The sequence below is a fragment of the Parasteatoda tepidariorum genome, chromosome 6 (assembly GCF_043381705.1).
Source record: "Parasteatoda tepidariorum isolate YZ-2023 chromosome 6, CAS_Ptep_4.0, whole genome shotgun sequence".
Classification (NCBI taxonomy): domain Eukaryota; kingdom Metazoa; phylum Arthropoda; class Arachnida; order Araneae; family Theridiidae; genus Parasteatoda; species Parasteatoda tepidariorum.
Genome location: NC_092209.1, coordinates 93367329 through 93388313, shown reverse-complemented (window position 1 = coordinate 93388313; position 20985 = coordinate 93367329). Strand labels below are relative to the sequence as shown.

Genomic DNA, 20985 nt, shown 5'->3' with positions numbered 1-20985 from the left:
GAAATAAAGATGATTACTCGAAATTAGTTTAAATTTTGCAAACGCTAGTGAACTAAATTTTTTTTTTTATGAATTTCACCTATTTTTTGCCTTAAAACAAATAATATTTCCTTAATATTAAATTTTCGGAAAATGGGCCTTCGAGGCTAAAGTTTGATTTGAAAGTTTAGTGAAATGCTCTTTCGCTGCAACTTCTTATGCTTGGAGATAGCGGGTTCGAATACTGCTGCAAAACGCACCCGTAATTTTGGATAACCGCTTTTGCCGTCTTCTTTTCATCTGCGTTAACTGTTCCGTTAAACTTGCCATTCTTCATTTTGAGCATACGAACCCGCGTATGAATAAGAAACCGGTTTATTGGTTTATTGGATTTACATACATTTGCAGGCTTGTGTGCTCAATTTAGGCTCATGAACCTTTGTCAAATAGAAGATCGGATAACAAAATACAGAAAAGGGCAGCATGAAGATACATCCAGGATAACATTGGGACTCGAACCCGCTACCTCCACGCTTTGCTCAGCGTTTGGCTAGCGGTACCGCTCGGCCAGGGTGGCCCCATGAGAAACGGGTTTTTTCTTATCGAGCGGTTTGTAGCCAATTTGAATACAGCCGTAAACCTGGACCTATCTATGTATTATTCTTCTCTATCTTGTGCAATCTGTTCATCATCTTTGTATGGGTTCCTAGGCCATGCTCAATGTACTGTCCCACTGTTGACTGATCTTAAGGTCCCGCAGTGAACTGATCGTAAAGACATGGTTCCCAATAGAACACCGAAGTCAAGCATCACTGACTGCGGCCAGTAAGCGAGTGGGTGACCACTTTGATCAGCCAGCGTGGGGACCGAGGATGCGCGGTATCGATCCTCGTTAAACTGTTCTGCAGTGAAATGATCGACTTCATGCGCAGGTGGTCGTGCTACCAAAAGCAGGAGAGCCATCCCCTTTGAATAGGATCAAAATTGCGATGGTATGTCTTCGGATGGATGTTTTCCAGGCCATCACCAATTGCTCACAATGTAGCTCTAGTGCGACTTAAATAAAGTGCCTACCTACCGACTGATCTTAAGATGCGGATTCCTGAAGTCAAGTATTACTGCCTGCTGTCAGTGAGTGGGTGAGTGACCACTTCCATCCACTCTGGAACTGGCCGAGTTCGTGCTGTGTTAGTCCTCTTAAAACTGCTCTACCATAAAATTCTCGACCTCGGCTGGAGTTCATCGGGATACCCAAGCTGTGGAGGAGTTCCTTTTGATTAGAATCAAAATTGTTATGGTCTGTATTCGGATCAACTTCAGGGATGTTTTTAAGGCACTTTAGATGTTGTAGTTGTTGCAGTTCATTTGTGTAGCATTAGAGCTGCACAATGGGCTATTCGCGACTGTCTGGGAAACATCCCTGATCCGAAGACATGCCATCGCAATTTTGATCATCTGAAGAGGGGATGGCACCTCCGCTTCGGTAGCCCGATGACCTGCACGTGAAGTTTTTACGTCAAAACAGTGTAACGAGGACCAATACCGCACACTCTCGGTCCATAAGCAGACTGATCCAAGTGGTTACTGACACTGACAGCAGCCAATGATGCTGGTCTTCGCTGGGAACCGTTCCTCAACGATCAGTCCACCGCGGAACAAGGTACTTTTGAAACTAAACTTTTATTTACGTTTCCCTACTCAGCAGCTTCACAGTGGGCTATTGGCGACAGTTTGGGAAACACTCTTGAGTATGATCCGAAGGCATACTACAACACGTTTGATCCCCAACAGATAAGATGTCATTCGTGAGGCCCCATCTTCAATTTAGACATAGATCTGAAAGGGAAGGGCATTCTCTACTAACCTCAGTGACCGACTAAAAGAACTTCGCCTCTACATATTTTACGACCACGTATATCGCATGTTTTCTGTGGTTCTTAACGGAGTCGAGGAGATTGAAACCAGACCCTACCGGTCTGGAATTCATTTCTCTAAATACTGAGCTTCCATGGCTCGGACGTTTTCTAGACCGCCCATTCAGGCCTATTAACACTAGATTGCCCAAGGAAGTCATTTTGACTGCTTTTTAATTTCAATTAGAAAAATAATGACGCATATAATGTCACAATTTTATGACTTTTTGTACAGCATATAATTTTCTTTATTGTTTATATTTACTTATAACTTGCTATATAATTGTAAATAATATGAAAAATATTAAAAATTAATTTTAAACAAATTTTTTTACAAATCAGTTATTCTTTCACAATCCAATCATTTTGCTGCTTTTGAGCAATATAGGTATATACTAAGTTTCAGTCTTTCTAGAATTAAGCAGCTCTAGTGCGACGTAAATAAAGTACTATATTACTACTACTTGCGATAAGCATGAAAGCCTGAAGCGTGGAGGTAGCGGGTTCGAATCCCACCGTAAGCCTGGATGTATTTCTTCGTGAGTCCCGCAGTGAACTGATCGTTAAGACATGGTTCCCAGCAGATCACCGAAGTCAAACATCACTGGCTACGGTTAGTGTGCGGGTGGGTGACCACTTGGATCAGTCTGCGTAGGGACCGAGGGTGTGCGGTATGGGTCCTCGTTAAACTGTTCTACAGTAAAGTGCTCGACTTCGCCTGCAGGTCGTCGGGCTACCGAAGCGGGGGTGCCATCCCCTCCGCAGAGGATCAAAATTGTGATGGCATGTCTTCGGATCATCCTCCGGGATGTTTCCCAGACCGTCGCCAATAGCCCATTGTGCAGCTATAGTGCGACGTAAATTAACAACAACAACAAATTTCTTCGTGATGTCCTTCGCTGAATTGTTCTCTCTGTCTTTCTACTTGACAAAGGTTTATAAACCTAAATTGAGCACCACAAGCTTGCAAATGTATGTAATTTCAATAAAGCAATTAAGTGAAATTTAAATTTTCCTCAAAGTGATTTTGGGCATAACGCGTTAAGCTGTTTTTGCATTAAATTTTCCTTCATTCTCTGATTTTCTGATGGAAGGAAACCTCGAATTTTGTAAAAGAAGTTGAATGTTGCTGATGGGTAAATTCTAAACTTTATTACTACTGTATATGTTAACGTGTAAAATAACGCTGGTGTTCAGAGATATATGATGATGCAATATCGAACTTAATAATTTATTATTTGATCTTTATTTAATAGTTAATGCTTCGCTAATTTTATTTTTATTTAATCGTTTTATATGTAGACCAATCCAGCATTATGGTAGACAAAATTTCAATGTGAAATTTAAGCACATATGCGTGGTCTTAAATATATTTGTTTCAGTTTTTCTCGAAATGATGTTTGTTACTTAAAGGTAAGTGTAAGTTATTTGACTTACCGTAACTTGACAAATGTGCGAAAATTCTATGCTGTTGAATATCAAATGACTGTTTGCGTTAATCATAAATGGGATGATTAGTTTACTATTACTAGTTCTATTTTATTTCATAATAAACTCGATGAGTGGTTTCTTATATTTGTGTTGAGATTTCATAAGTACTAACATTTTCAAGATGATGAGAAATTAATTTCAGAGCTTTCGTTACTAAATAATTTATTAAGCTCAGAAATACTTAAAATTTGTTAACACAATCCTATTCTTTTTGAGTTATATTAATAAAAATAATAAGAATATATATATATATTTTCTCTTCAATGTAAATATTTAAAAATTTTACGCAATATTAATTGAATAGTCTTCATTCTTAACTTTATTTCAACTTTAGAATATCAAATTAAATTATGAGAAAATTAAAAATATTATTGCTAAATGAATTGAAAATTTTTAAATTATTATTAAAATAAAAATATTTTTCAAACAAATTAATAATTAAGGATAGAAATTTTTTCATAGCAAACCTCAGAAGGAAACAAAATTGTGTTTTTCAACTTGAATACATTATCAGAAGAAAAATATCCATGAAACTTGCATCTTGCATATTTTAATTTATTTACTATTAATTAAATGAAAATATTTAATTTTCCTTGTTAAACAAAAAAAATAATTTCATTATTTTTCAATTCAAATGAAAGTTTGATATGGCATACAAGTATAGTTTATATCTATATAATCTGACTTTTTTTTATATTTTGAAACTGATATAAGCAAAGAAAGTTTTAATTCATTTACATATTAATGAGATTCTGGGAAAATCAAGAAAAATCCGTCTAATGCTAGAACTATTCGTTTCCTTTACGTTTTATGAAGAATCTGATATTTTTATTTATTTTTTAATTTCATATGATATTTGCATATATTTTTAATTATTCGCACTTCTTAACTTTTTTAGTTTGACGTTGCGTTTAAATTATTCGAAAAAGTTGAAGCAGATTTCAAAATAATGGATTCTTATTTCGTCCGAGTTTTGTATTATTTGTTCGTAAACTTTAAACATAGCATAAATTAATTAAAAAAAATTTTTTTTTCGGGGGGGGGAGGGGAAAATTCTCTTTAAGGGCGATTCTCAAAATGCCTTAACAATAACGTTAGCTAATTTTGAATTCTATCAATACATGCACGAAATATTGACTACTTGTGTAATACACTTTTCTATTAGAACATAAATTAGGGCTATATTAACTTTTTTCATTGAATTTTTAGGACATTAAATTATTTTTAAAAAAAAGTACATTTATACACGCTGCATAACTTGGATTATCCTGTAATTCACAAGAAAGAAAATTGCAATGCGTTGTAGACAAATTTCATTAAAACACACAAAAATATTTAAATACTTGAAAAATTGTTACAAAGAAGTTGAAAGTATTTACTTTAATCTACTTTGTGCTAAAACAATAAGTGCGGTTTTGTACGTAACCTCCTTGGGATATGCATCAAAGTACTAAACTGCTTTTTCTAAAAATCTTTTACTCACAAGGGAAACTAGGGAGTATAAGACAATTACAATAACTAATAGTCTGCATTGAAGTAATAAAATACCGATTTTTCTATATATTTAATTATCTTTTATCTCTTACAGTACCTTCTAAGGGCCGAAACTAATGTTGCCCCCTAAAATTATTCCTCATAAGGCATACATCCCACTAGTATATTTAAAAATTGGCGAGTCACACTTCACTAGTTTTCCTTGTCAGTTATTCTAAAAACTTTTATATCTTAAGTCCTTCAGTGGACTGATCTTAAAGACATGGCTCCCAGTAGAACACCGAAGTCAAGCATCACTGACTGTGGTCAGTGAGCGGGTGGGTGACCACTTAGATAAGCGTACATAGGCACCGAGGGTGTGCGGTATCGGTCCTCGTTAAACTGTTCGACAGTCAAGTGCTCGACTTCGCGTGCAGGTCGTCGGGTTACCAAAGCAGGGGAGCTTTCTTCTCTGCAGAGGATCAAAATTGCGATGGCATGTCTTTGTATTATCCGGATGTTTACCAGAACGTCGCCAATAGCCTATTATGCAGCTCTAGTGCAACGTTAATAAAATACCTACCTTTGTATATTAAAACTGTAAATCTCTATACTTTTTTTTAAAAATTTTTTGCTCATATTTTATTTAAAACTGCCATTTATTAAGGATATAATCAAGTAATCTTTCCATTTAAATTTCATTACAGAATAATTTTTTTCTGATATAGTATTTAAACTGTTTATTGCAAAAATAATAAGTTAAGCAACGGCGTAATGACTCATATTGTATACAGATTAAAAACTTATCATTAAGCATTCTGGTGTTTATACATATTTTTTTTTACTGTTGAAAAACAGTTTCTCAATGTTCAAAACAGAAAAATCTATATTTTTGTTATTGAATTTGAAAATGGGAATGTGTATGATAAAAAAAAATCAATAAAAAGATTTATGGGCTCTTTTTTCATAGAGGAACAAAATATCCCAAAATTGAATAATGCCTCATTACAAACCAATGGTGCGCATAATTACTATCCATTATTTTTAATGAGTAAAAAATATTTAGGAAATGCATCTTTTTAAATGATAGAAGAAATTGCTTATTGATCATTTCTTTACTACAATTAGTTTATAGTGCTTATATAATGTCTTAACTTCTTTTTGCATTATTTGTCCACTTCTGATATAATTATGCTATTATAATAATTTCAAGTACACACTTTACTGCATATTTTTCGTACACATAATTATCGTACACATAATTATATGGGATTGAAAAACATTTTATCCAAACCATTTTAAGTTCTTTTTTTTTGTATGTTTTTCGAAATATATAAATTGTACGTATGAGAAAAATATCCTAAAATCCTTATACTAATAGGATTTATTTAGAAATTTGATTTTTAAGATAATTTTAATTCCTTAGTTATTTCGAAAACAATTTTTCAATAAAATTTAAAATTAGCATTTAATAAAATTGAGTTTTTTTTTGTGCATAAAATGGATAAGAAATAATAAATTGTGTTTTTGTCCTTTCGTTTCTTTGATTTCTTTTACCAACAAATTAAATCACCTATGCATTTTCGTGTCAGTTATCTCCACTTCCTAACAGGCTGATTCAGTTTTATTTATTTCGTACGTTTCCCTTGTTATCATTTTTAGTGAATTTGCAGAGTGCTCTAAAGATGAGACTCTATTGAAAGTTACATGTTAACAAGTTAACTATTATAATATTCTTGGTTCGGCTGTTCTGTACTCATCTAATAAATATTCTGTGGATTACAATAAAAGCCATTTAATATGTTCCTTAGTTATCAACATTTTAGGTAATGTGGGCCGCTCTGGAGAGGTGTCTTCAGATGAGGTGAAGCGGGTTCGATTCCTATGATGGCTTGTCGATACGAATTCGCACCTGGTTTGCATCGACCACAGTAATGACGCAAAATATCCTCAGTGGTAAACGGATCATGGGTTAGAGTCCCCTAACAGTCAGATTAACTGTGGGAGGTTCTCGAGGTTTTCCTCTCCATGTAACGCGAATCTGGATTAGTTCCATCAAAAAGTCATCCAAGAAAACAAATTTCTCCCTATACTTGATCCAGGAGTTCCCTTGTCTTCTGGATTAGGTTCAAAATGACAAGGCTATAGAGTTGAACATTAATAGTCGTAAACTCAAAAATTGGGTCTGCTGTTCAACGACGATTATGAAATAAAATGTAATCTGTATCTGTACTCGGATGTATGAATATCAGAGACAACATTTTAAGTTCATTTTTGAGATGCACAACAATTCTGATTATTTTTTATATCACTGATGTATTTAATTATTTTAACTAAATAAATTAGGTTTCAGAATAGATAAATTAAAAGATTGCTTATTAGTAATTCGCCTCCTAATGAGGTGATCTGGGTTCGAACCCCAGCGATAGCTTGTCGATACCAGTTCCACACCTGGCTCTCACCGAAAACAGAGCTGACGTAAAATATCCTCAGCGGTTGACGGATCATTGGTTAAAATCCCCTTGTCATTAGGCTGACCGCGGGAGGTTTTCGTGGATTTTGTCTAGATGCAATGCAAATGCGGGTTAGTTCCATAAAAAGTCTTCCCTGAAGGCAAATTTCTCTCAATACTTGATTAAGGAGTTCCCTTGGGTTCAAAATTACAACGCTTTGGAGTTTGACATTATTAGCCATAAACTCAAATTGAGTTGACTGATCAACGTCGATTTTATAATAAAAATAAAATTGTTCGATGACTTCAATGATTTTCTACGTTATCTTCAATAGTTCGGTTAAACGTTAAAATGTTACTCAGTTTGTGAAAAGCAATAATTTTCAAAATATTCGTTCGAGTAATGATTTCTAATTATATAATTATAAGTATCTATCTTATTTATTTCCATAAAAAGAAATGCAAATTTTTAACAAACTTTTAACTAACAGAATCGAACCAACGCCGACGCTTGCAAAATTTTCTTCGAATCCCCCCCCCCCTGATTATTAGATAAATAGCTCTTCTTTGAATGAATTTGAGTTCAAAAATGACTTCTCTTTGCCGATCATCATCATCACGTTGTTTCTATTCTTCTCAATATTTTTTTTGTTTCTATTCTTCTCAATATTTTTCTATTCTTCTCAATATTTTGTTTCTATTCTTCTCAATATTATTTGCATTTCTTTTTATGAATATTTTGACTAAAACAATTTTAAAAGAAACTATCTTCCAGTTACTTACTTTGAAACACAATCTATTTTTTTTTCCAACAAGAAAATCAAATTTGAGAGTGCATTCGAGAAATATCTTTTGAGTAAGGTCACTGACTCGAAAAACCTCAAAACTCTTATTCAGGAAATACCGGACGCCATGCATTATGCAAGGATGGAATAAATGGGATTTTCAAGGGTGAGGAAACTCAACTCGGAAGATTTTATTCTGAATCTGGCACCCTTCCACACCAGGAATCGGAAAGATTTTACGACTCACAAAACTTTGAATCAATCTCTTCACACTTTTTTCACTTTCATTCCTTTAAAGTACTTACGGGTAAAATATTTTTTTTTTCATGCTTTAAGATTATCTGCCCGTAATTTTACGGCACGTTCAAACATAATCTATAAAAAAATTCTGTAATAACTTTCTTAGAGAGTTCGCACAAATTGCAATCTGTTTGCAAAGATATTATGAAGAGGGAGATGAAATTCGATTTGTTTTAATTTTTTTTCCATTTTTCGTCGTTTTGTAAATAAATTAGATCTTATATAAATAAAAGTCATCAAAACATATTTTAACTAATTGTCACTTGTAGCTTTTCTTGTTAAATAGCTTATTATATTTTTCTGTTTTATTTAATATTTTAGAAGCTTAATTGGAAATTTTCTATTAGATATCACGAAAATTGGATATTTATACAATTTACGAACGATATGAAAGTATTTTGGGGGAAGCTTTAAAAAAACAATTTTGTGGCTTAAACATTTTACATATAAATACGTTTTTTTAATGTATATAGAGTGACATGTGCGCAAAAGTATTTACATAATTCCACGTTTACCTAACCTCTTATGAAAGCTATATTTTTAACTTAATGTCAAATATTAACTACTATTAAACTATTACTTTTGAAATATTAAAGTAACGAGGGACCTCTAATAATGATCCAAGTTGAATTGCTATGAAAAATAGGCATTAATAAAATTGCCGTTCCATTTATTCTAAAAATTAAAGTTGATGGGAAGTGTTTACATTTTTTAATGTGTGATCTTGATAAGGATTCATCAAGTTGTGATAATTTCTCATTAAAAAATATTTTTATACGTCTTTCTTACAATTTCTATATATTTTTGTTATTTTCCCCCTATTTTACCAATTGAATTGAAAGAAAGTTCTAACAAATTACTACCGAAGAAGGCAGAATTGAAACTTCAAATATTTGCTTAATTTCCCGAAGTAGCCGATAGAAGTTGCGAGATGTCTGTTAGTAATAATTCCATAAATTTCTGTTTCTTAGACTATAGTTCGTTCACCAGGAGTTGGCACTTAGCTCCACCTCCTCGGCTGCAGAGTTCTTTTCAGGGAAGGAGAAAGAGGTGAAGCATCTCCGCGCTTGAAATTGAGACAACCATTAATGCACGCCGAACAGAAAGAGTGAATTATTTTTCAGTCACTTACTTTGATTTATCATCTGCTTATTACATCTTTCATTTCTCTAGCTACTTAAATATATATTAAATTTACGAACTGCTTTCTCAGCAAAATGTCTCAAAAAGGACAAACTATTCAGTCAAAACAGAGAAATATCATCAAATTTATGAAACATTTAATGTTAAAAAAATGCCCATAAAGTTTGCGAGATTATTCACAGTTTGCAGGATTATTCACATCCTTCTCCCAAAAATAGGAAATAGTATTATCGCATACCACGTGATGAAGGCGGAGCCAAGTGCCATTTCCTGGTTAATTGACTATACACATATGCTAAGGATTTTAAAACCCTACGCTGAAAGTTGTCATGGCGAAGCATTATATTCTTAAAATGAAACAAATATTAATTGAAAGATATAAATGCCTGTTTTAGATCGCAAATTTTGAAACTAATTTGTTTTTATTTTAACTGTAGTTCCTTTTCACCATCAAAGCGTAATTTTTTTTAAAAAAAATATTCATTTCATAAAATTAAATGACGAGCAATTCCAAACTAATGACACACATAATTACCCTTCCTAAATTTTAATGATCCGGAAAATCTGTGATAAAAAGTATTAGTTTATTTAAAAAGTCGGATATCAAAGTACTCTTGAAAAAAAAAATTCTTAGTGAGGCTGTTTAATGTCATATAATTAGTGTTTTTCGCTTAAATAAATGCCTTAATAACTTTAATTTGAATTATTTGTTGGATATTAATTTAATAACATGGTGTAAAAAACTTATAAGATTCTAACAACTTTAAATAACTGTCTTGCAGCTTTACGTGAATAAAGCTACAAACCTGGTATATAACTATATTATTTATGTTCACAAAGCCTTTTCATCGCTTTTTAATTAAAATTTGTTCTTATTTTATTTTTCCTTTTTTTACATAGTATAAAATCTTAGCATTTGCGAAAAAAATACCGATAATAAAAATGTAAGTTTTATTTCGCTTCAATAAAATTTAAAGTATATATACTTATACTATAATATATTCAATTTTTTTTTACTGATTAGGTTTTATGTTTTGTTTAATTCTTAACACTCTTTATCAATGTTTTCCTGAACTATTTTTTGTGTATTATAATCCACATTAAAGATGAGGCTGCAGTTTAGCACCGGTACTTATATGTACGGTTTTCATATATTTGTGAGATGTTTTTTTTTTTACCTTTAAATTGCCATCTTAAAGATTTTCTTAAAACATCAATGTATAGTCTAGATTGTTATGGTAGAAATAGAGGTATATCTTAAGTGTTGGTATGTTTAGTGTTAATTGCACTAAATGTTGTCTGATATAGGGCACTCCAGTGGTGCAGTCTGTTAAGACGTCTATCTCGCATTCGGTTGGAGAGCTGCAGATATTTAGTTCGATCCTGACTGTCTACAAAACAAGTGGCGTGTACACGCAACAATGTGCAGGTTAAATCTGTCATGGCTGAATGTCTTCTCGTTGGTTCTGTAGAAGTTTGGAGAGAGGGGTACCAGCACAATTACTGTTCACGTCATCTGAGTAGGGCCAAAAGTGCGTGGCAATCTTACCATAGTCGTTAGGAGATAGAGTTCTGAAAATGCTTGGTCATGCTTATGTCATGAAGTTGTCTCGTATATTGATCCGAGAAGGTCAGTTTTACTTAATCCTCTACAAGGATTCTAAAAATATCTTTGTGCTTTAATATAAATATTCTTGTATTGTTATTGAGTTGTTCTAATTTTATGATGAAAAAATTCTTATGATGGAGGAATAATTATAGTAAAAGTGGTGATATTCTATTGTTCGTATGTGTTTGTGAAGAGACTTGTGTGCAAAGAAAATATATAGAGAGAATTTTATACAGAAAATATTTGGAGAGAATTTTTGCAATGAAATTTATGGCTAAAAGAAATTAAGAAAGTAAAAGGCTGTTCCCTTTATAGGAATGAAGATATAAATTATTAGGGATTAAATTGATTGATTAATTGAATATTAAATTGAATGGAAGATGTTCGTAAAGTTAATTACTAACTGTTTGATTGAGGGGTGATAATGCCAAGAGTTTAATATTAAATATAACAGAATTGTTCCCAACGGATAGTTAGGAGCATGGAAAAAGATCTATCTTTGGCGATTTATTGAAAGATAAAACAGCCAAGATAAAGCAGTTATTATTACTAAATTTAAAGTAATTTGCCTATAGCACCAAAAAAATTGTGAGAATCAATATAATCTTGTTACAGAAGCATATTTGTCGTAAGCGAAATAAGCTAGCTTAAGGAATAAAGAGTTAAAAATAGATTCTGATGTTCCATTTAGTCGCGACAATGAATTTATGAGTTATACATTTGTATTGAATTAAACATTCTTCATTTGCATTGAATTAAAAAAGTTAGCTGTTTCATTAATTGTGATGAAGACAATACAATATTTAAATTTGATTTTTATGAAATTTTTAAAAAAAATTAAATAATAGGTTTAATTTAATTAAAATTAGTTTAAGAATGATTAAAAGAAAAATTTATGAAATGAAAGAAATTTTAAAAACTAGGAAATATGTAATGCCTATTATGGCATCTCAATGATTTTATTTAATACTAAAAATTCTCCCGTATTAAGATTATTATTTTATATAAAAAATATAATTGTAAAAAATATCATTTGATATTAAAACTATTCTTGTATTAAAGATATCATTTAATATCGAAAATGTTTTTGCATTAAGGAAAGTGATTACTGTACACTTTGTTTTTCTGGTTATTTGTTTTGAAGTATAAGCATAAAAAGAAATTTTGGAAACCTTGTAAAAGATAGAAAAAGTTTTGTTTTTCTGTATAAATAACCAATTCTCAAATTTACTAAATATCAACTAAAATGCTTAATGGCTAAGATATATTAAATTAAGCTCCAATGGAAAAATACTAGAAAAGGAGATCTTGAGTATCTTTTCACACTAAATTGTTTTTCGATAATCTTTTTATAAATACCCGCAATTGCTTTCAAATGATAAAGGCTCATTGTAATTGTTATGGGGATGAAGCTTTTTCGATTTATCTTCATTCGTTCAGATTTTAATTTTGTTTTTCAGAAGTCACTATTTTTGAAGAGTCACATAACATGGAAAAATTCCTTTTCGATTCTTAAAAACAAAGGAATGTTTTCTGGTTTTAAAAATAAACCAATTAATTGTTATGAAAACCAATTGCAAAAAATTAAAAATGTTTGCCACTGAGGGAACTAAAGGGGTCACAGTACCGTTGCAACAATTTTAATAAAGGTATAATCATTCATTTTGTGGATGCTATGCATGCTCATTTAACTTATAATCAATAATTTATCTTCAAAAAATAGTTAAATTGTTAAATTTTCTTAAAATTTAAAAAAAAATGAAAAAGTTAAAATTTTTAAGGTTTTTTTATTTTAACATATCTTCAAATTTTTGTTCTTAGTGCTTACAATATTCATCTTAGCATTCTTTTGCATTCGTTTGTTGATATATCAATTAGAACATTTTTTATAGATTATTTTGTAAAAAAGTAGAAAAACGGGATAAAAATTTCTGTTATACGCTGCAAAAAATCTAATACCTCCTAAAATGTTTATTCCATGGACAGTTTAAATAAGTGTATTTATACTTAAGATATAGTTTAGTTATCTTAAAAAGTTTACTCCAAATCTTTATCTTAAATAGAAAAAATTCCCTAGGTACTTAATTAATATTAAAACACCAAAATTCTCATCCACGAGAAGAGGCACTTTAATGTCTGTCTGCTGATCTAAGTTTCTGTTTTAGGGCAATATAAAATCATTCATTACGTTTTTACGAATGCAGATAGAGAGATGATTTGTTTTCAGTGCATTTGAAATAGTTTGAAGTTTTATTATAAGCAATAAAAAAAATCGATATTTTGTTCATTTTTTGGGTACCCTTTAAGTGAACAAATAAACTGATTACATTTTAGTTATCAACTCCGTAGTCTTGAAATTTGCAAACCGAACCCAACCCAGAAGATAAAGGAGTACTCAGGTCGAACATCATATGTGCATACTCTCCTTCGTGAAAAACTTTGATTGCACTAATTTCCTATTGCATTTCACGAAGAAAAAGAATATAAAAACCCCAATGGTAAAGGAAACCGGAGGAATTATTCTAATTAAGATGGACAGAGCTTGCCAAAACAAATTCAACAATGAAATCGCGTGGAATCGGAAAAATAAAGAGCGAAAATCGAGAAATTAATAAATATTGAAAGGCGGGCCGGAATAGCCTGGTTGGTAGGGCACTGGGTCCATGTCCAAGATTTCGTTGGTGCGATCTCAGCCGGCTGAAGATTCTCCTTGTAGTGAATGGTGACTGATGCACGTTAAATCTGTCCTTCATGATCCCGTAACAGTGTGTTCCCCAAAGTGTGGTACACGTACCCCCAGGGGTACGAGAATAGTTTAGCGGGGGTACCCTTTCTTATGCGAAATATCTTGCAACAAACGAAAATTTCAAAAAATTTTATTTAAAAACCAAGCTAGCAATGAAAATTTACGATTACGTGTTTTTCTATTGGATATTTTTTGCAGAGTTAACAGTTAATAATGAGTGGCGTCAACAGCCAGTTGCGATTTTTAACTTTAGTGCATTTTTTTTGTAGTAAAAATACATTTTTTTATTAGTGGTACACAGCGTGAAGAAAAATTTAGAAAGGGTACACAAAAGTCATAAGTTTGGGAAACACTGCCGTAACAAATCAATACCTCTGTGGGGGGAACTGATCCAGGAGTTTCCTTGTCTTCTGGATTGGTTCGAAATGACAAGGCTACGGAGTTGAACGTTGGTAGCCGTAAACCCAAAATTGGGTTGGCTGTTCAACGACGATATAATAACGACGATTCAATATATCTATATTGAATGGTCAAATAACCTTAATGAATAAATTGCAAGACTATCTTAAAAATGAACGAACGCCAACTGCAATGAACGTCATAAGATGTCGTAAAATTTCCCTATAACATATGCAAATGTCACGTAATTCGACTGACACTGTTCTCTGGTAACAGATGAGTAAACGATGTTTTTTTTTAATTTGGTGGCCCATGAGATAATTTTATCAGATCAGATGGGAATATCAAATGTCCAGACATTTTTATTTTATAACCGACGTTGAACAACAGATCCAATTTTTTGGGTTTACCTATATTAATGTTCAACTTCGTAACCTTGTAATTTTGTGTATCCATAATAAGTCCAAAAGACAAGGGAACTTCTGAATCATGTATTGGGAGAAATGTTTACTTTGTGGAGGACTTTTTGATGGAACTAGCAAGCATTTGAGTTACATGGAGAGGAAAACCGCGAAAACCTCCCACGGTTAGGGGACTCTACCCCATGATCCATCTCCCACCTGAGGATATTTTACGTCAGCACTGAGGTCAGAGCAAGCCGGATGTGGAATTCGTATAAATGGCTTAAATGTTCGTGACCAGTATTAAATAAAATAAAATAAAATAAAATTGTGACTATTAGATATTTTGTTAAATTTATTTTCATCAGTTGAACTGATTTATTTAAAAGTATTACATTAACGACGAGATTTTATCAATTGAAAATATGAAAGTTGTTTTGCATTTAATGACATTTAAAATAGCTTTCTTAAAATTTTTTCACTCCTAAAAAAGAAAGGAAAAAAATAAAACTACTCATGTTTAAAATTAAATTGCATTTCGATTTAAACATAAAACCCTTTTATACAAGAAACGAAAGTAATTAAACTCAGTTTACTTTGAATATCAAATTTTGTGATTTCTTAGGAAAAATTGTTGACACATCAAAGAACATGCCGAGATAATCTTTTATGGAATTTGATTTTTTCCTTTGATGATTTGTAGAGAATGTTTATACATCCTAAAGCTTTAAGTTGAAGTTATACTTATTCGTGGCGTTTGAAATGTTTTCTTTGAGGTACTTGATGAAGACTAGAGATATTTTTTTCTTTTTACCAACATTAAAATTCGGATTTTTGGTATCAAATATAGAAGAGCTTATTTGATAGTTATATTATTTTTGTAATTTTGTCTTGTGTTGCATTTACAAAATTAGTTTTAACTGAACAACAATTTACTTAATCTGTGATGTTTAACCCTAATTGTAAAATTTTGCGTTGTAATACTTCACAAAATTTGGTGTTGAAAAACTAAAAAAAATGAGTGAATGAATAAAATGCAAAATCTGAGGTGTAATTTCGAATTTAGTGTTGTATGATTCGAATTTAGTGTAGTATGAATGAAGACTTTTCACTGAACTGCATAAAGTGTAACACATTAAAAGGTGTATTTGAATCTAAACACCAAAAAAGCTGAATGTTTACGCCAAGCGAATGCTTTTACCTCCAAAAATGCCAATTTTCGCCATCTTTGGATAAAGTCAAATTGCAACAATAAATGGTTTACTATCGAGCACGGAAAGGTTATGTTTTTTAGTGTATCGCACGCTACAAAAAAAGGCGATCGTTACGGCGAGTTCACTGATACGAAAGACATGTATATTTTTTAGTTCTTGTAATGAAAGATAATCGTGTTCATATAAGAGAATTTAAATAAATTCGTAAAGTCTATGAAATAATTTTATAATATTTAACAACTTTCCGCTTCTTCCTATACTAAGCCTAATTCGAATTTGTTTCAATGTTCTATCTGTGTTGTGCGTAGAGTTGATAAACTAATTGCATTTCAGGAATTGTTGAGTTCATGCATTCTAAAATAATTCTTGCAGCAAATTGTAAATTTAAATTTACAGACTTTTGAGCGTATTATATCTCAATGTCATTTTTATTGTTAGAAGTTTATGGGTCAATAAACACCAAAAGTGTTCGCAGCTATTTTACGGAAAAAGATGTGAAATGGAACATTTTTGGATTGTTAAGATGTGCTATTTTTTTTTTTACTGTGTAGGAGAATAAATCATGTAAAAACTTTTTGTGTCCATAAAATCTGATTATAAAAAAAAAATGGGGAACGGATGTACACAGTACGGCCTATTATTACTCTATAATAACTCTCGTTGAGAACCTATTTGTCATGTTATTGGTTTGTCAAATCTCAGTTAACCTCTAAATGCAACAGATAGCGACATAAACAATTTTTCCACTTAGTCTTCAAATAAAGACAAAATTTTCTAGTTTTTTAAAATTTTGTTGACATTCAGTAGCCAATTCAGTATTTATTATCAAATGCGTATAAGATTATTATAATACTTTAACAATGAATAATGTATACATCAGCAATTCATTTTAATTATAGTAATATGTAAGCAGGTTACATTGGTTGTTATTACATTTTAACAATGTGCAGACAATTAAAACATCCTATTAATCCGTTTTGAAAATTATAAACCTAATATTAAAGCATAGATTTCATAAGCAACACAACGATGCATAGATCATTAATGCCTTCTAACAATGCACAGACATATTTATCATAATGCAAATTAATTTATAATGCGTATCAAACCATATCGATTATTAAAAGATAGTTAATGTATTGGATTCTTATAGCCTTTTTATTTAAAAAAAAATTCAAATTTGGGGATTGTAAATTTTGAAACATTAAAAGCCAGAGTTTTGTTCGTATTTTAAAGGTAATTATATTAAATTTTTAAAAAACCTTTGGCGATACACTGACACTTAAAGATCGTAACTTTGGAAACGCTTACTGTAGTGAATCAAAAGCTTTTTTTTAAAGATTTTAGGGAAATTTCTACGTTTTAAACATGTAATATCAAGTTTTTGAGAAATTTATAAAAGGGACTTTTTGTTTTGTTCTTACAACTAAATAGAAACTAGTAAGCAACATGAAAATGGGACAGATAGCATAGATATTTTTTAGTTCCTGACCCTATTAGGTATTCTACTTAATGGGCATTAATATACTTTGTTAACTATTTTCGAAATTAACATACGTAATATGTAGTAATTAGTATATTAGACTCATTTTTTGAATAATGTGAGAAGCTTGTGTGACAAAACTGGTAAATTTATTTATGGAAAATTATGTAAAAATAACTCATGTTAACAAAATGTTTTAGCTTCCATTATAATTCCTAATTTATTAGAATTGAAAAATGCTTATCTTAATTTTGCAGCTAACAAAATGTGAGTTTCCGTTTTAGAAGCAAATTCCTTCTTTATTTTGATCAGTTTACCAGTAAAACTGATAATGTATGATGTAGTGTCGTTTATGTAAAGCATGAAACTGTGCATGTTATGTTTATCAGATTAGAAGCAAATGATAATATTTGATGTAATAATGCTTTATCTTCGCTCAAGGCATAGTAAGGGATGCTTATGAATAATATTAGAATATGAAATGCTAGATTGTGAATAAATAATCTTCTATGAAAGCTTTCTTGAGTGTTTTTTCGTTATTAAAGTATGTGTGCTGAATATTCGATTTCTTTGGGGACAATCTATGAATTTAGAGTTAGGTTTCAGCATCACGTGATAGGTAAAAAGCAAATGTATTTTAAATGAAGTAAAAATATGCAGTTAAAATACGAATGAAAAATACCAATATTAAACTAACATTTAGTCAAATTTTTAAATCTGGATCCAGCTCGAAAAGAGTGTTTAATTAAATGTACGCAGATCAAAAAACGTGATTAAGAAAGTGGACACAGGCAGAAATGCAATTTTAAGAAAATGGTGACAATTCAAAAAGCATGATTAAGAAATTTGACACAGTAAAAATTTAGCCTTTTTAGTTTTTATCCCATATGTAACAAATTAGGAAATAACATGTGCTACTTTTCCTTACTTTTTTAAATACTAAGCATAATCATTAAGGCATAAGCTAAATCCCGGATTTCAGGATTGCGATTTCTAGATATTTTCTTCTTTTATTGGCATGGTAGTCCTTTGTGGGCCAGAGCCTTCCCTAAAATCTTCCACTATTCTGCTTTTTTCTTTGCGATTGTTCTCCGGTTAGTAATTCTTGGGATTTTAAAATCCTCTTGCACACAGTCAAGCCATCTGATTTTAGGCCAACCTCTAGTTTCCATTGGTTTGTAATTGAAGATCTTAAAGGTCAAAGAAGAAGGGTGTCCATTCGACCAGATGTGACCATCAAACTAGATGTATTTCAGATGTTTAATTTAGTATTCAGAAGTTTAAATTATAAAATAAGTTTCAAAACTCAAAATTCTTACAAAGTAAATTTGCTACAACTATTATAAATTTATAACTGTTATCAACTATTATAAAAATTCTTACTAAATAAATTTATTACAACTATTATATATTTATATCTATTATAAACTATTATCAAAATTCTTTCAAAAAATTTTAATACAACTATTATAAATTTATAACTATTATCAACTATTATCGAAATTCTAACAAAATAAATTTACTACAACTATTATAAATTCATAAGACCCGTGGCAACCATGTAATAATTGCTGATTTTTAAAGCTCTAATTTTCTTTTTAAAAAACACTAATTTAACAACAAATACCTAATGATTTAATAAATAGATAATATCACAATACGAATTGATTAGGATCCATTACTTTTTTTTAAAAAACACATTACTCTTGTAAGAAGTTTGAAAAACTTAATCAATCACTTTGTCCAATTTTTCAAATAGCTGTGTCCATTTTCGTGAGCACCCATTTCGAGCTGTGTCAATTTTTGTAAACTCTCGTTTCGAGCTGTGTCCATTTTCGTACATTCGCATTTCGAGCTGTGTCCATTTTCGTACATTCGCATTTAGAGCTGTGTCCATTTTCATAAACTCTCATCTCGAGCTGTGTCCATTTTCATAAACAAGTATTTCGTGCTGTATCGAGATTTAAAAACTATTTGACGATTTATAAAACTGACAGTTATACAGTTAAGCTGACAGTTATGAAGCACAATTCTAAGACTCAGTGAAAAAGTTTTTCCGTTGGTTAAGAAGCTTAAAAATACCGAATTGAAATTTGATTAAAGTCAATGATACTTTATTATTAAAAGTTCTTTGAAATTGATTTAAAATTGCAGCTGTTGTTTGCAATATTTAAATTTTCTAATAAATAGGAATTAATGAAGTTTTTTTTTTTCAAATGTATTCTGAACAATGAATGTGATTTGAAGATATTAAATTTACCTTTATAATAAATATCGATTCCTTACATTGTGATACTTTTTTGAATAAGCATTTACAATCCTTAATGTTGGCTCCTAATACTTCAAAATGTAAGTATTATATAAATTTAATTAAATAATGTATTCTAGGTGTAAGTCGTGTAATAAAAGAAAATATAAAACCTGCAAAAGAAACCCTTTGAGAAAATCATAATTATAAAGAACCATTTTAATGATTAAAAATCTTGAAACAAAAAAGTATATATTTTTGTTTGAACGGATGTTAGTAAAATAGAGTGCTAACATTACGCAAGCACTAAAACACATAATTCAAGAGTTTAAACAATGAGGAACTTACTGCTTTTATTTATTCTTTTGATTTAGTTTTGAAATATTTCTTGTATGTCTAAAACAATTGGACGAATTTATGATTTGAATCTAACAATTTGAAACGTTGAATAAAATATTTTTAAATAAATTATCAAATAGCAGCCCTGTATTATCATATGATAAGCAAATAATTCATTATCTCATCTTTTAATGACTACCTTGTCCCGCAGTGAACTGATCGTTAAGACACGGTACCCAGCAGATCACCGAACTCAAGCATCACTGGCTGCAGTCAATGGGCGGGTGGGTGACCACTTGTATCAGTCTGCGTAGGGACCGAGGATGTGCGGTATAAGTTCTCGTTAAACTGTTCTACCGTAAAGTGATCGACTTCGCGTACAGGTCGTCGGGCTATGCCATCCCCTTTGCAGAGGATCAAAATTGTGATGGCATGTCTTCGGATCATCCTCAGGGATGTTTCCCAGACCGTCGCCAATAGCCCATTGTGCAGCTCTAGTGCGACGCACATGAACTATTACTACTACTAATTACTACCTTACGATCCAGCATCTATTTTAGGAAATGTTTTGGTCGAACATCTTGCCTTCGGAAACTTTTCTTTTGAGTATATCTTGCATCAAAAAACTTCTTTTTTTTAAAAAAAAAAACTTTTTTTCGAAAATCCTTCTTTCTACACTCAGCACTTTTGTAATGGGCAAATTTTAAAACTTAAAAGAAAAATAAGCTACATAAGGAATTGATTACTTTGTTTGAACTGAGTGCAATTAAATCGATTTTAGCTAGCCTGCAGTAAACATTTATAGAATGAGGTCACAAGAAGTTCCTCTATCTAGGTTCGCGATGTTTCCGTATTCTTCAGAAAATGTTTTGAAGGAATCTGTTAAATCGGAGGGTCCGTAATTTTTCTGATATTCCCGATAAAAAAATATTTCGTCCTTATTTATCCTGATCTTTAGTTTTTTGCCTTGATATTCCTGATTTCCTTATTTTTGTAGCATTCCGTTTTCT

General features: G+C 31.2%; 1 protein-coding gene across 1 annotated transcript in view; it reads left to right on the top strand.

The window, feature by feature from the left end:
• Positions 1–2627: 2627 nt before the first annotated feature.
• LOC139425946 (uncharacterized) overlaps positions 2628–20985 on the top strand; it is a 97702-nt gene continuing 79344 nt past the window's right edge. The window contains exon 1 of the mRNA XM_071182883.1: positions 2628–3028. The gene's annotated coding sequence lies outside the window, so the exon portion shown is untranslated. The remainder of the gene's footprint in view (positions 3029–20985) is intronic.